This window comes from Anser anser (assembly GCF_964211835.1).
Source record: "Anser anser genome assembly, chromosome: 1".
Taxonomy (NCBI): domain Eukaryota; kingdom Metazoa; phylum Chordata; class Aves; order Anseriformes; family Anatidae; genus Anser; species Anser anser.
In genome coordinates, this window is record NC_139720.1 from 4,144,017 (window position 1) to 4,161,554 (window position 17,538).

Below are 17,538 nucleotides of genomic sequence, written 5' to 3' on the forward strand. Positions count from 1 at the left end.
AAACATTTGGCTCTGCAATGACAAGGTCTCAGAGCAGGAAAAAGTCCTCAGTAGGACATCTTCTATCCCCTGCCCCAAGAAAAAATCCACATAAGCCCTTTCTATGGGGCATTCACCCACTTCGTCCCTCCGGATCTCCACACCTGCCCCTGGCAGGAGCTTTCCTTCAATGTCAAAGAGCATTTCCTTCACGTGTAAACTAAACCATCCGTGCTGAGATTTAAGCCCACTTCTTGTCTTGTCCACCAGGGAGGGGGAGAACAGATTTTTCCCTTTTTCACAAAAGCGTTTTGCATATTTAAAAATGGCAGCGCCGTAGTCTGGGAGGTAGCTACCATATTAATTACCCAGATGACACAGAGCTTCCACTGAAACACACATCAACTGCTGTATGTTATTATTGTCATTTAATTTGACTTGTACAACTAATCAGGCATTGCCTTTTACAACAGACGAGGCCACTCCTGTGGGTGTAGGTATTTGGAAACCAAAAGCCCTTAAAGCTGCATCTTTCTGGTGGAAAATATCACCACAAGCCATCGTGTTTTCTTTCCTGTATTTGAAAACCACCCACATTTTCAGTAAGAAAAAAAAAAAATAAAAAAAAAAAATTAAACTGATTGAGCGTTTTGCCCAGGCAGTGGGCTTTTCTGAAGAGTTTCATTCTCAAAATATTTGGTCTCTGTTGTTTGTTTTTTAAGGATGGTTATTTACAGTTCTTTGTTAATTTAAAAGAAGTGTGGGAAAAAAAAATAATTAGGGGATGCATGTAATAACTTCTCTGAAAGAAGGCAAAATATTCCTCTTTGCCTTTGAATTTATTGAAGCTCGGTTAATGAGCTAATGCACATGAAAATAAAAAGAGGAAGAAAATATAGCAGGCTAGGTCATTTTCAATGTTAAAATAATACTAAAACTGAGCTTTTTTTTTTCCACTTTTTTTTTCCCCTTTTCCTTTCTCCCTTAAGCTTTCCATTTCTGCTCAGCATGCGCTGCATGTTAATATGAGGTTTATATTTCAGTCTCATTATCTCAGTCATACAAAAACAGGTTTGGAAAGAATCAGGGAGGTCACTTTGTCCCCTCTGCTATACGGTGGGTCCAGCGCTCCCCAAACCAGGGAGGTTCCCGTGAGGTCTGTCCGCCCCTGCCCTGCCATCATTACACACTTCCAGCCCGGGAGCTCCCTGGCCTCCACAGAAGAGGACAGGAAATGCAGTGAGCAAATCAAACCACTTGCAAAATACTGTGTGACGGTGCACATCTCGCAGGCGCTTCACCAGAAAAGATTGGGTAATTCTGGGAGAACCTTTCTACAGGGTACGGTCTGATTTTGCTTCCTTGGGCATGCATTATCCCCTTCAAGCTGTAAAGAGAAATAAATCGTCTACAGTGTGGGTTCCCAAAAATTGTTAGGACCAAGGGCAACCTGAACAAATTGTCGTCCCTGTCCATAAAGTTTGCTCAGCTGTAATTTTGTAAAGTTTCATCTTGGGATGGATGCTATGGGTTCTTAGACACCGAGAGCTGCTGGCATTTGAAATAATGAATTTAAGCAGCTACTTAAGAAACATGATAAGGACACGGGAAAAGGGGAAAGCCACTTCTAGCCCTTGCCTGCTGGTTGCCACTCTGCCTCCCCAGATGCCTGCGCCCTGCCACCCCTCGCTTTGCTGACTCAACCGATCACCGTGCTCTGAGCCAGAGCAGCAAAACGGCAACGGGGATTGTTTTCACAGGGCATGGCCACATGAAGGGCACAGTGTGGTGGGGTGGAGGTGAGCTGGGCGTGGGAGTGGGTGAAAACTTCCCCAGACAGCTTGATAGCCAAAAGGTTTGTGGTGTGGGACGGCATGCTCCAGTTTACGCTGCAGCAGAGGTGTGGTGCTTTGAAACTGCCAGAAAAGGCACAAAGTCATTCGTGAGCAAAAGCTGCTCTTTTTTTTTTTTTTTTTTCCCAGAGAGCAGCGTCCCACTGCAAAAATAACCCTTCACTCAATTCTGCACCGCAGCTAGTAAGTCTCCTTGAAATGGACATCACTCAAGGCCAATGTGAAGCTTGACATGTCCCTATGCCCCTCCCCGGCCACTAGATGTTCACCACTCTTGGAAACTCTTGGGATATCAGAAGCAGAGTCTACAGTAGCCATCTCTGAAATCACAGAATCACAGAATGGTTGAGCTTGGAAAGGACGTCTGGGGATCATCTTGTCCAATCCCACGGCCACCCACAGCAGGTTGCCCAGGACCCTGTCTGAGTGGCTTTTGAAGATCTCTGAGGTAGGCGACTCCACAACCTGTCTGGGCAACCAAATTACATCGGGCATGCTTTGTAATCTGTTTAGATATCTTCTGTATGTATTGTTTTCCCAATTAAATGAACTTCAGTTTAAATTCAGCAGGATTAGCAGAACTCACTGCCCAGGAAGGGTTACAGAGGTTAAGAGCTGAGCAGGATTTCAAGTGTACCCACATTTGTCTGTAAATCATATTAGTTTTTACCATAGAAATTTGCACCTCCTTAGAGGGTATTCTAAAGACAAGAACACTGGGAAGTTGATCAGTCTTCTGCTGTCGCTGTGCTAACAACAACAAAAAAGCTGTGCTTTTTGTTTTCAACATGGAAGCTTTTCCAGTTTTAGATCTGGATGCCTGGGTTTTGAGCCTTGCTGCTGACAGCTCGCTCCATGGTGTCCTCCCACGCCTGATGTCTGTATCAAGATTTAAGCTGCAGCATAAATGAAATGGGAAATGAGCATCATACCTAGATGAAGCACATGATGCCTGCCAAGGGGGGGCAGATGTTCTCCTTGGAGGCATAATCACCTCCTTCAAATGAATGGGCTCCAGCAGCCCAGCTGGTAGATTCTTGCATTTCATATCTACTGATCTTGCACTCATTACAGGCTTGAGCCTTCCAGATTTTTTTTTTATTTTATTATATATTTTTTTGCATTGCTCACACACTTTCAGTAGACAGTCGCAGATTCCAGTCGCAGATTCCTTTTTTTTTTTTTTCAAATAAAATGGTTTGTCAGAAAGAGCAATAAGACATTGTAAGTTTAATACAAATTTGGGTCTTAAATGCTGTTTCATAGTGATGAGGAGCTGAGAGGCTTTTTGCCTGATAACTTTGTTTCTGGCTTACACACTACAATAACTCAAAGCAGTTTATCACTAGCATCTCAGAAGTTCTGTGTGCCCAGCACAGAAACCTCTTCTTCTAGGTGCTGTACAAAACGCAAAAAGGGACCATCTCCTAGCAGCAAATCGCCTCCTTTACGCAGGGAAGTATAGAGGAGGAAAGCCCAGAACAATAGGTTGTCTAGGCAGGATCAAAGTCTCTCATATCCCGTTTATTAGCACCTCATGGATTTTAATGTGTGCCCTAAAAAGGAGCAGCTTTTCCCTTTTTATATACACGGGGCTGAGGCCTAGAGACAGAGAAGGGCCATGTCTGGCTCTTGGATTAGCAGTCACCCAGTGAAGTTTGCAATTTCATGGGAGAGAAGAAGGTTGCTCCCAGGGAGAGAACAAGCAAGAAAAGTTAAATAACCCTGTCACTCCCTGCTGGGGCTTCTTATCCCAGTGCAGAAATTCAGATCTCAGAGTCAGTCGTCTTCTCCCCAGATACAGCCCTGCAGTTACAGGCTTTCCCTAGATAATGTGAAATCCTTTTTCAACATACACTCGTTCCCATTTGGAGAAGGACATGGGTGAAGATCTCCCGCACTGCTGGAGAATGACCAGATTGTTATCCTGTTGGTGGGAAGCCCTTTTCAGCTATTGCCCTCTAACTAGTTACACTGGCACTGATCTCGGGGCTAAGAGGGACCTGGTCCTTAGTGAACTTGTTTCATGCAAGGATACGGCTGCAAAGCCCTATTTCTGATCGTAAGTCTAAAAGCCATTTTTTCAGCCGAATGGCTTGAGAATATACAGACACATCCCTACGCTATAAAGTCCCAAATGTCTTGTTTCAAGGAGTGTTTTGTGCCTGGATCCATCTGGAAGGCACAGGGTGAGAAATGATGGGTCAGGCCTGGTAGGGGAGAAGACAAGAGACCTGTCCCACTGGAGAGCCCTTTCCAAGGCGTGGTATGAATTAATGTCAGAGGCAGCTCAAGGTGGTGAAGGCTTAGCCAAGGAAAGAACTGATTTGGTGTTGGATTTCTGGTGCACGACTTCAGGAGCTGTGATATCCAGTAGATGTGCACACAGCCACTGCTGGGAACATAAGCACCAAGGGGACTCCATCACCAAAAGCATGAGCAGATAGTCATTAGTGGTCTTCACAATCTCAGTGGTGCTTTTTCCAAGAAAGGTTTTGAGAAAAGCCATCAGCGGTTGTGCAGATTGTGCTGTGAAGCTGAGACAGCTCCAAAGGCATGGTGGCCAAATCCTGCTTACTCAGCTCACTCTGCCTCCCTCCAAACGCAAAATGAGGATGCTGAGCAGCCCCTTGCTCTGCTGTCGTTCTTCTTCTCTCAGATGTGTGTTGAGACCACACTGCCACCCTCTTGGTCATGCAAAATGAGCTCTGGTCTACCCTCTGTGTTTGGTTTGCACCAGCATCAGCTCCTACCTGGGAGCAGCCAGCAAAAGAAAACAACAACAACAACAACAACAACAACAAAAACAGACAAACAATAAAACAAACAAAACACAAACAAATGAACAAACAAAAAAACAGTCACTTTGGTATGAACCAAAGATGATCTGTGAAGTTTTTGTTTAATCTCTCTGAATTCTCCATGTCTGTCTTGTGAATGGACCTGCCAGTTCTTTTGAATTGACCTATTCAAAATAAACAAGGAGGCCAGCAGGCGGTGTTGAAATTTTGCTAGTTATGAGTTATTTATTCAGTTGAGTTCTGTGGTGTGCGTGCTCCTTCTAAATTTCCCAGAAATCTGTCTTCTCCACTGCAGAGTTAACGTAAGCTGGGGTGAGCAGAGGCTGCTGACAGTAACATTTCTGACCTGACCTCCTTGTGGTGAATATTTTGGGTGAGGAATGGGTTTGCTGCCTTTGTTTCTCTTAGTGGTTAAGGTGAAAGGTCAAAACTTTTTCTTCTTAGTGCTACGAAAACGTCTGGTGTGAGCGCATTTACCATCAGTGCCGGTTGATGGAAACATGTCAGGCTCTGATTAAGGGAACCACTGTCACATCCTTTCTATTAGGGCCACAGAAATCTCAAAATGATGGCTTTTCATGGTAGCCTCTGTTCACAAGAGGAGGCTATGTGTTCTGGATGCTTTTTTTCATCAGTGACATCAGCTTTGGGACAGTCAGCAAGAGGCATGACGGACTCTATTTTCTGCAGCATGGAAGAGAGCAAGACCAGATGCAGAAACACATCAGCCTCCCTCTGAAAGCCCAGTGTCAACTCTGGCAGCCAGGAAAACTGGTCCTCAGAGGTAGATGCTACCAAGATCTCAGTTAGGATCAGGAGGGGAAACTTGGAGCAGTGTCCTAAGCAATTGCAACATTAGGAAGGGACATGGACAGCCCTAGTAGAGCAAGAAATGATCCTGTATTTCTATCACTGTCAACATCCAGTGGTTTTTAACCAACTTAGGTAGCCAAGTGTCTGCAGCATTGCTAGCAGGAGCAGAAATGTGGTTTCAGTGAGGGAAGAAGCAAAAGGGAGATCCCCAAGCATTTCATGGCTGTGGCTTGGATATGTGCTCTCTGTTCTTTAAGGCTTTCCTAGGAATGGCTGAGGATCACCCCACTAGCCCTTCAGAAACATGCCTCTGCTTTGTGCGATCCTCATGTATGCTGTGGTCAAGGGGTCTGGCAGGGTAGAGAGAAGCACCAAACCCTCCACAGTCAAGGTAGGAGACCAGAGGAGAACAGAAAGAAATTAAGGACAAATTAGTGCTGTAGGTGGCCTTTGGGGCACTGTCTAAACATGCGAAGCCAAGAGGGTTGTGATGGAGGGGACAAGAAGAGCACACACTCACTGTGATGGTGACTCAGGGTAGCACGCTTTGAGGACGCTGGCTTTGGATAGGTAAGAACACAAAGGATGTTGCCTCACTTGTGTTGGTTTTGGGGATGCCGGGGCCACTGCCTGCCTTGCAGTACAGTGCAGAAATACATGAGCTTGTTTGGAACACGCTCTTGAAGCTATTTCAAGGAGTTGCTCTGCGACAGTACAGATGTGGGGGAGGAAGGGTTGATTGATCGTACTGAGAATTCAGGATCTGCGCATTAGAACACGGTCTTCTTCGTAAATTGCCCTTAACGCTATGGCAGTGAAAATGCCTAATAATAACCTAATAGCTGGCCGCAAATCCTCTGGACCGTTGGCATGCAATAAAGCTTGTGCCGCTGCGTCTTTGCTGCTCTTGTGTGCCGGTGACAGATGAAACCAGTGGTAGAACTTCATGACGTAGTCACACCTCTGTTTTGAGGGGGTGAGGAACAGGAGGGTGAAAAGATCCACCAGCATCCTTTCCCTTAGGGTTTCTTCTAGGCATGCTTCAGGGGCCTTACACATTTATTCCACCCACCCAGTTCTGGAGCTTGTTATTAAAAGTAGGTCATCATGGTAGCAGCTGGGGCTATTTTGTCTCTGGTGGAGTTGGTTTGAAGCACTTTGCTTTCCAATGATAAACGTGACTGTATATGAATCTTTTTACCTACAGCTTCATTTGATTCTTACAAAGCCTGGATGGCTGAAGCCTGCTTGCTAGTGCCTGCTAATGAAAGTAAAAATAAAAGATGGAAAGGAAGAACAAAACTACAGCTGTTTTTCTGCTGTCCGATCCAAAGTATTTATCCAGGACTGTGATTTCCTTTAGGATACAGAAGAAAAACCTCAGTCAGACCCTGAAATTAAATGACTATATCATAGAAAGTCCCCCATGCAGGGGGCAAATGCAGCACTCTAGTTGTACTTGAAGTCTATTCTGAAAGTTTAAGTGGGTTATAAGGTAATAAATAGGCTTTCTGTTTTATCTTTCAGTACAGCCTCGCAGATTTGGACTTAATCTGAGTGCTTTGAAAGGCATCAAGGTGCAATACCACTAAACATCTCAAAAGTAACGATTGAAAACAACAGATTTTTTTTTCATTTTTGCCTCTAGTTTGTACTCAAATACTCTCTAATAATTGCTGAGCACTCTCCCATGCACAGTAGCATTAGTCAAAAGTCCTCTTCCAGATGAGGGAATCCAGGTCTCCATTTATTAGCAACAGAAGTGATTTAATTCTCTTGAAGTCCCAGAATAAACATTGCTAAAGAACCACAGGAATCATGCAGTACCAAAAATGATCTTAAAAGGTCACCACACGTAACCGAGAAAGGAAATTCAGGTCCTACACACCAACCCTAGGAAGTGCAGGCGCTTGTTTAACATTCGTTGTGGGCTTTCCCTAAAAGTCAGTGCACGTTTAAAAATGTCACTGCACAAACTCTCAATTCATGCTATTTCTTAAGCCATTGCACGTTCAGTAATGGGGAATCAGCTCCGTCTTGCAATTGGAAGATCACACTACATACAGGGACCCGACTCTTTGTAATGTCAATACACTTAGCACTGAAGACTATGCAGGTGGTTTTGTAACTTCATTCTAGTGGTGTCCTCCCTTTCCCCAGTTCCTTGTGATTTCAGTCCTTAAGATCTTTAGGACAGCAATCGTTACTTCTACAGGTCTGGACAAGTTCTAGCATGATATCTTTTCACCTTGGCACGTGTCAGGATGCTAGTGAAAGATGAATGTTAAATAATAACTGTGATCATAAGGCAGTATATATTCCTTTTAGCCTTATACCCTTGGCTTCTGAAATTCGTGTCGAATTTGACTTTAATGAAAAACTGCCAGTCCAATTCACAGACAACTTGTCAAGATGGTAAAGTCAAAGTGACAGCTCCATGGTAAGCACACCTCCAGTCATTTTAAACAGTTGGATCAATAGAAACGCTCCCATGATTTTAGTTCAGTGTCAGTGAAATGACTTGTCACTTCTGAGCCTCTAGGGAGAGGGGTGTGATTTTAGGAGAAAGAGTGGTGGGAACCAGAAGTTAAATGAAGAACTGGTTTGTGTTGGGGTTTGCCAGGAGTCTAATGCGAGATGCGGGCTGAGAGATTAGTTTAAGAGGAAAAACATGCTTTTTAACAGCCAGTAACCTGTGAAAAGTGAAAGAGCAGTGCAATAATCTGAAGGCATATAAACAATAAAAGCAATTCTGTTCATGCATTCAAACACCCATGCATACATATCCACGTGTAACCTGCAGAAACGTCTATGTAGGGTTGCAGCAAGGGCATTGCCTACGTAGGATACCAAAAGAGCCTGTATATATAAAGAACAACCGTAGACACCCCAGGATATATCCATAGGTGTCTGCATCTGCATCCAAGAAGAGGATCTTGCTGTCTGTAGCAGCAGGGCAAGCAGGAGGTGGCAGCAGCTTAGAGATATAAAAAGAGATGCCCAGATGACAAAAAAATGCTACAGTAGTAGAACAGTCTTGTGTCCCATCTGCCAATGTGACTATTTATACTTGAGTATATTTGCATTCTCCACCAGTCTCGCCATCGTTTTTGCAAATATTCTTACTGCACATGTCCAGATGTTGGAAGGTGTGAGAAATAAGAGCATTTGTGGAGAATAGAGGGGACATATTTGCAATAACAATAATGTGACTGAGCCAGGGAAGCCGTTTCAGGCCATTATACCATTTTCCCTCTCTAATGTATGGACGTAGACAGACTGACTCTTCCATGCTTGAACCTTTAATTCATGCTTCAGTGCCTCAGTGCAGTGTCTGAGTTGCCATCAGTCTCTCAGCAGAGATGTATGGACACAAGGGAAACAGAAAAATTGCAAAAATGGTCACAGACACAGGTAGAGTCAGTGTAGGTGAGCTTTCAGAGGATGCACATCTGTATTTGGGGCGTCAATCTGGAATAAATGGAGCAGGAGTGGGAGATGCTTGGGACCTACGGCACTGGCCCAGGCTGATGTTGCACAACCATGTGCTTGTCATATAAAAAGCTGATGCAATTTTATTTTACGGGTTTCCTGATGAGGACTGTGAGGCTGTGGACAAGAGAGCTGTTCCTGCCTAACATGGCCAGGTGTCCCCAAACATCACATCTTGTTCTCCAGGTTCCAGCAGAGATGACACTAGCTCCCTGGGTGACCAAGAAGAGGGCTGCCACCAATCTGCTGGAGGAGTTGTACTAACTTACGCTGCCAGTCCACTCACTAACCATGATCTGGATCTGACCTTCCTCCTGCTGCCTAAGTTTTGAGGTGTCATTTTTATAATTGCACATCTATTTGCCTGTTCTTCCTCAGGCTGCTCTGCTGAGCCCATTAACAACCGTTTGCATCCCCTGGTCAAATAACCTCTGCAACCACTTTGTTCAGATGTGATCGGTTTGGGCAGGGGTTGGTTTTCTGCATTTGTGCAATGTTCAGCAAGACCAAGGGAGAAAGGGGAAGCGATCACTTGTGGCTGGGCACTGGGCACTATAATAAGCAGAGGGTGATGACACATGTGAGGCTGAAAAGAAGGCAGGAAGTGCTCATTCTTACATGAGTAGGTTTTATTCTAATTCATGTGACATCTGACTGTGTTAGTCTGGGGTCAGGCAGTGACATCCTAGTGTGGTGAGCACACTGAATGCCAAAGCAGAATAGAAATGGGCAAACAGCCCCATCTGACCTGCCAGAGACCCAGACAAGTGTCAATCCGTCTTTCTAGGCAGCTCAGCGATCAAACTGTAGAAGACAGAAAAGCTAAAGGGTTCATTTTCATAGGGGTGTGTGTGTGGTTTTCGCTTTGAATCCTTCCGTGTTCAATTTGACAGAAAGAGAAGAGTAAAGCAACTACTGCTCAGCACAGCCCGGCAGATGAAATGAAAAACCAAGGGCTTCACTTGCAAATGAAAACTGATTTAATGACTGCCTCCTGGTGGACAGTGCATAAGCCAACTCTTTCATGGGTATTTTTGGAGTGCCACTGGACAACGTTATTGAGCATGTTTGCTTCTGCTAGGTTCCTCAGATTTTAAAATAATTCAGGCAACATCCTTGACATTTGTAAAAACCAGATATCATGCAGAGAGTTTCAGTTTCACTGTGATTGCCTTATCTGGATACAAATCTGAACACTGCACACACTGATAGACATCACTTAGGACATGAAAATATCTAGCGAGCTGTTTACTGCTGTACCACCAAATCATGTTTTTCTAAGATATTTTTTTCACTGAAAGGTTGTTGGCTTACTACTTCCTAGGGTTGAAACACAGCGATTTGAGTTTACTGTTTGCTGTCATGGATTTGAGCATTTACATAGCCATCATGGTCACGGGACACAAAAACTGCTCCTGGTGCAACTCCAGTGAGGAATCCTAAACATCCTAAAAGAGCTTTTACACTTAAGAACAAACCTAGAGGCCACACTCTAAGCTGTTGTAGATAGAATATAGCAATACTTTACCATGCTGGGTGAGGCTCTTTCTTTAAAGATTATTAGTATTTCATTACCGATGTGCTCCTCATCGTGGATTAGAAACCCTGTGTTCCTGGTGCTGTGATCTGTAAGAAACTTCTCTTTCTGATTTTTTTCCATATGAATGTCACACACCTAACCCCAGCTAAACTCCTTCTACTGGATATAGTGGGATACGAACATTTCCAGCAGGAGTTCCCAGTTATAGCTGAAATAGAGCTCCAATATGGAGAAAGGTCATCCCAGTGGATGCATAGGTGAAGCTGAAGGATTCATGTTTAATCACTGATGAAAAACCTATTGGGGGATTTCTGATCACACCCTTGTTTTGAAACCCTCACCTACCAACCCCCTGCAAACCTTTAGCAAATGAGCAGTCTCTTCTTTGAGCATGGAAAAGCCAACATTTCCAGTGCAACTTGTCACTGAAATCTGTGGGCTGTTTTTGGTTTTTATTCCCTCAGGACAGAAAACAAACAAACAAACAAAAAAAACATAACAGAAGAAAGTTATTGACATTTAAAGTAATCCCTTCTGTCAATAAAATCCAAGCATGTTTTGACTTCAACAATTTATAGGGAGATTTGCACACCTCATTTCAAGTGTCATGACATGGTCCTGACTCCATGCAACAAGTTCTTTAATTAGTCACATTAATCCGGTAAGTGATGGCAAAATGTTTAGTAATGATGTCTAACTGGGGCATTGCAAGGGAACTTTGTTGTTTAATTAGGAGATAATTGATTATAGTACAAAGAGTACCAAGTTATAAAAGGCTTTTGCATGTCAATTGGGCTTGTGCTGAGCTCAATACAATAGCTTTTAAATGGCCTGTTCACATTAATTGCCATTATTATTATGGTACATACATTTAAGAGGAACTATTATTCACAATGAATTTTATTTTAGCCTTCCTAGCTCATTAGAGGTAGGAATAATGAAAGTTACCTGGAAGGAATGGAGAACTGGTGAATTAGCCATCTGACATGGAATTAGCCATAGTGGTTGCACCAACTGAAGAGTCAGCTCCGCAAGGGATCTTGGACGCTGAACTCCTGTTGAGGTTTCATCTTCCTACTGCTTTTAATGGATACTGACGTAGGATTTAGGAGCCTGAATACTTGTGTGGATGTGGGCTGTGGAATCTGGGTAGATGCTTGGTGCTGAGGATGGTTGTGTCTTAACTGAGTTGGTGAGGCCTGTCAAAATCAAGGTCCATTTTTTAGTCATCGCCACCATGGAAGTTGTTTTGGGTGAGCCAGGTCCCCCCAAGTCAGTAGATGTCCCTTCACGGACAACAAGGGCTTGCTTAGGGTCAGGGCCTAAACGAGGTCTGAAGGACAATACTCAGACAGAAAGGGTGCTGAAGGGCGAGGAGGAAGCCTGCTGTGGATCCTTCGAGTTCTTATAAGCTTGGGACAGGAGGGAGCATCCTGGTAAGCAGAGCAGCAGCGTTAGATATTGATGGGTAAAGCATCTGTTACAGGGCTCTACTGAGCACAGGGGAACTCCGGTGATGCTCCTGAGTTCCTTTCCTACCACAGTGCAGTGTCTTGTCTTCGTTTCTACTCCATGGTTTTGCACAGCACAGGCACTGACTGCAGCTTTGTTACACTGTTTGCATAGTCAGAAGAATATATGGAAATTGAACTGGTGTTGTGTGTGCTTGGCATCAAAGAACGCATTGGAAAAGCAAGTATTTGAAGGCAATAGCTCAAACCATTGTCGCAGCATACCAATAGACTGATTGCTAATGATTGCTAGTTTTGCTAAGGATGGAAGCTCTGCTTTGCCTTGTTTGACTCAGATGAGTGGAATTCATATTCTCTAACTTCAGTTACTCTCCCATAAGGAGGCTGCTGAGGCTCCATGGTTGTCATTGGAGATCTAGTCAATAGTCAGTAAGTTTAAAATGCAATTTAGTTAACTGAATGTGGACACCTACTTCAGAGTAGGATGAACTGCACCATGAACAGCATCGATTGCTTGCCTTCCTTACACATCTTCAATCAAGCTCGTTTTTCTTAACATGTAAGCTATTTCAACATCTCACATCTCATTGGGTTTACCAGTAGAAAGATTTTTTTTTTTTCCTTTATATCCAACTCAAATCCCTCACAATGCAGCTGAAGCCCTTGATTTCTTATCCCGTGATATGACAGAGTCCTATAAAATCATGAATGACACGGAGACAACATGTAAGAGAGAACTGCCCAGTCTTTTTCAAGAACAATCCAGCATCAAATCAAAAGAAAAAAGTAGGTTCAAGTAAACATGTGGATGAAGTTCTTCATGCAATGTGCAAGACCTGTAATTAAACTAAGGAACATCTTACTGGAGGATGTTGCAGCCACTGCAAGCTTAGGTGTGTTCAAAAAGCACCTAGACAAATATATGAATAAAAATCCCTTGAAGATTATTACATTCCAATAGACCCTTTCTGGCTTATGAAACCCTGGAAACACAAATTGGTGAAGGATGGGAATATTGCAGGAAGTACTGCTGCATGTTTGGCCTATTATGCTTTTCATTAGTCATTTGTTGTTAGTAAATCTCAGAAACTGGGCACCTGCTTGTCTGCATTGTTTGTCTTGTCTTAGTACTAAATTACTCCAGTTTAGTCCATTGTTTCCCTGTAGATGATGTTTTCTCAGTCTTTGGGGTCTTTCTTGCCACCCTTTTCTGTTCCACACTTTTCCTGAAGAGTAGGCTCCAGAGTGAACCACATCCTCCACAGGTACCAAGCTGACACCAAATACAAAATATTTAACTCATTTTTATTTCTCTTTTTTTTCCTTTTTTTTTTGTTTTTTTCCCCCAATCACTGCTGTCATTTCTACGCCCCAAAATGCTGTTTCCTTTGAGTATAAATATCTCTTACAAACAGATGTGTGCTGGTGTAAATCTATGGTATGCAAATCTATGTGATATAAGAACATCTGTTCTGCCAGCATGCTCATAGGGTAAAGAAAGGGAAGGATTTAAAGTCCTTTGAACTTTCTGGATAAATCCATTCCTTTGAAGATGTGGCTATCCACCTGTAGTTGTTCTCACTATGTACTGCCATGTCCCTGGTAAATGTGGCTGGTATTCTGAGCAGCTGGGAGAGAAATGCCTGTTATACATTGTTAAAGGCCCAGTGCATGGTTATAGGACACCCACATTTATTTCTTGAATCTACTAGAGACTTACTGTATGATCTCTATCTCCTGATGCCTGAATTTAGCTGGTGCCTGTGTCTTCACACCTGCCTTGCCTGTTGGGATTGTGAGTGACCCTGGGTGCTGAGACCTCCCTGTGCTGCTGTTAGTCTTATTTCTAATTTGTTTCTGATGTTTTATTCAGCAAGTTCACAAGCCTGGAGCTCCTGACACTTTGCAAGATGTAAGATCCAGAGCCAGACTCAAACCTTTAGGCTTGGGGCCATTTCCTACTTATGAGACAGATGTTATTTGCATATACTTTCTTGCTTCAAAATGATATGATCCTCTAAATTAGCATAGGTCTAATGAAGAACATTTATTTCAGGATGCTTTCTAATAATTCCCAGCTACGTTTTATGGCAGATATTATAATCTAACAAATACCCCCTATAGAAGCTTTGCCTTCCAGTGCTTCTGAAATCCTGTAGTGGGTGGAATGTGATTATAAGGAAAAAAATATGTAAAATATGCAAAGGTTAAAGCAGACAGTTGTCGTGAGGTATTTTCAGATCTGAACATCTTGATCTTTGTGATAATTTGTATTCAGACATGCCACATTTGTTAAAGAAAAGCTTAAAATGAAAGTTAGTAAAATATGGTAGCATGGGACTAGCCGGTTGGCTGTGAAGTGCCAGACTGCTCTTTAACTTTTCTCAGCATTTGCTGGCTTCTCACTTGCTGGATTGCACTTAAATGTCACATTTGCTGCAGAAAATTGAACTGATTTCGTAGCAGAGTGCCTGGACCTGGAGGTGCCATACAGTTGCTCTGTTGTAGGTATCCAGTGGCATTTTAGATGTGCCTGGGTATCATGTTATCACACTCGGCCTCCAGACACAGGTCTGGAAAGGAATGGGTCCAGATAAAGCCAGCTTTATCTGAATGTCTCAGGTACACTGGGTATCTCAGATGGCACCTTGTATCTATGCATGGGTAAGTGAAACAAGCCCCAGTTTTTTTTCCACGGAAATTCGATTGATTAATTGCTTATGTTGGAGCATTCCATTGAAATACAGAAATAAATAAGGCAATAAAAACATGTACTGTGCTCTTCACTGAAATGCTCATCTTCAGGTGTTTCTTTACACTTTTGGCCTCTAGCCTATGGTACCTGTTTCACCACTAGTTTTCAGAGTTAACATGCTATGGCAAGGGAATTCCCCCACTGAAGGCTGTCTGGTGCTCACTGAAAATACAGGATATGGCTTCGGTTCATATGTCTCTCCCACTTTCAAATCTTAAACTTGTAGGTAGAAATAAAATTGCTTTCTCAGACAGAAACTGAAATCCTGCAGCACAATTTTCCTGGAAGGCAAAAATTTCACCGACTCATTCTCTGCCATCCGAAAAATGTTCTTAAATACGATGATTTCTACCATGGTTTTTCATGATTATCCACCTCCCACGTTCCAGTCAACTACACTGGTTTCTTCCTCTCCTCACATTGACTGGCCTCCTCCTCATCAAGGAAATGAAATTATTTGGTGTTCTGGGGGAATCATTTTAGACTGGGGAAACCATAGGCTGTCCAAATGCTAGCAGAATATACAAGAGCTTCTGAGGTGGATTTTGGGTCTCCTTCTCTTAACTGTCCCCTACATCTACCTGTCCCATGAAACCAGAGCTGGCACTTGTGTGGCTTTAAATTGTTGCATGGTAGCATAGCGTGGGTGATAAAGCACCTAGCTCAGGAAAACTGGGGGTCTTCTTCCCTTCAACAGCACAGAGCAAATTCCCTGTTTTAGTTTCCCTCTTTCCCACAGGAGAATGCAGTGCTGTGGTGGGCCATTTCCAGGCTCATAGTTTAAAGAAGAAAGAAAGAATTTGATGAATTTCCCGTGGATTTGCTGCAGAGGACTGGCTTCTTTCACCCACTTGCAGGACTTGAGCAGCAACAAAGGGGTTTGTCCTGGGTAGATTCTTCAAGGTCTAACAAAGGTTATGTTTTCACTGCCGGCTTTGCAGGCAGGTGACAGGTCTCCTTTTTCTCCCTCCCGTCTCCTTCAGTGAAATGTGAAATGCTCAGAGCCCTCAGTCTGCCCCCCCTGAAGCTGTCCAAAAGGTATGGGACAAGGGGCAGACATAGGTTCTGGCTCCATAAGCAGTATTGCTATGTGAACCGAGGTTGAGACACGGCACTCAGCATGTCCTCCAGAGAAAGTATTGCCTTGTATAACTGGAAGAAAGCAAAGATACTGCCTTCAGTACTGTGCAGCACTGCAGTAAATCCCAGAGGTGGCCTCTAGGCCAAGAGGCTGGCAGAATAAGACCACACTGAGAAAAGAAACACTGATCTAATTAGTAGAATAAATTGTTCCCATTGCTGCAGGGTTATAGGTCCCTTTTTGGCACTGGGCACAGTGTGCTTGGTCCTGAAAGAAAAATCAGCTAGGCAGGTCCATTGTGGTGAGGAACATGGCTGCCTCCTCCAGCTGTTCTGGCCTAGGACTGCTCTTGCTGGCTATGGGTACAGACTGGGGGATGAGAGGCTGGAGAGCAGCCCCACAGGAAGGGATCGGGGGGCTATGGTTGACACCAAGTTGAATATGAGTCAACAGAGTGCCCTGGGTGCCAGGAGGGCTAGCTGCATCCTGGGGTGCCTCAGGCACAGCATGGCCAGCTGGGTGAGGGAGTGACTGTGTTGCTCTGCTCTGCGCCGGTGCTGCCTCACTTTGAGTACTGTGCGTGGTTTTGGGTGCCACAATATAAGAAGGACATAAAACTATTATAGAGTGCCCAAAGGAAGGCTATAAAGATGATGAGGGGTCTGGAGGGCAAGATATATGAGGAGCAGCTGAGGGCCCTGGGTGTGTTCAGCCCAGAGCAGAGCAGGCCGAGGGGAGGCCTCATGGCGGCCTGCAGCTCCCTCACGAGGGGAGCGGAGGGGCAGGCGCTGAGCTCTGCTCTCTGGGGACAGCGACAGGACCAGAGGGAATTCTGTGATTGACTCCCAGCTGGCACCAGTTGCACTCACACACACACACAGGTCTCAGCAGTGACTGGCAGAGAAGCCGCGCAGCGCTCGCTCGCTCCAGTAGCTGCACCACAGGCCAGGGCTGCCCGCTCCCCTGGCCTTACTACAGTAGCTGGCACCAGTTTCACTCTCCCACACACAGCTCTTGCCAGTAGCTGGCATGTAGTCCTTGCAAGACACATACACAAGGGAGAGAAATTGTTAATACACAGAGAGTTAGGAAAAGATTTAATGAAAAAACATGAGATAGGACAGACTGTGAGGATCGGGCACAGGGCTTAGCCAGACAAGGGTACTGACCAGTGCTATTTAACACGTGATTGTCCCTTTTTATACTCCCTTTTTACTTAGCTCCTCTTCATTCCTCCTGCAGCTCCCACATCCCCCTGCACATCTACTCTCCATGGGTTTGCTGAGCTCTGCAGTTTCCTGCACCCTTCCCAGTCCAGGCACCCCTCTCCTTCATTCCTGCTGCTGGTTCACAGTCTTACCAGTTGTACAGTCCAGGTTGATCTTGCTACAAGTGGCACCAGTACTTTGATAGCTCATCAGTTGGTGTGGCTGGGAGGTTTGTTTCTTGTCATTGTCTCCAGTTTTGCTTTGTTAGGTCTGTGTCTCAGCGTTTTGCTTGTTGGTCCTCCTTTGTTTTCTCTTCTTATCGTGATTTAGAAGTCCGTGTTCAGGGAACCTTGCTGGAATAAACAATAATACATTTTGTCTCTTATTAAATAGTACAACTATACCTGGTCATTGCCTTTGTTTCCACCAATGGATCAGGTTCTCTGCCTGTAAATGTTTGGTTTTCCCCCCTCCTACTTTGTTTTCTGATATTTTATTTTATTTTATTTTATTTTATTTTATTTTATTTTATTTTATTTTATTT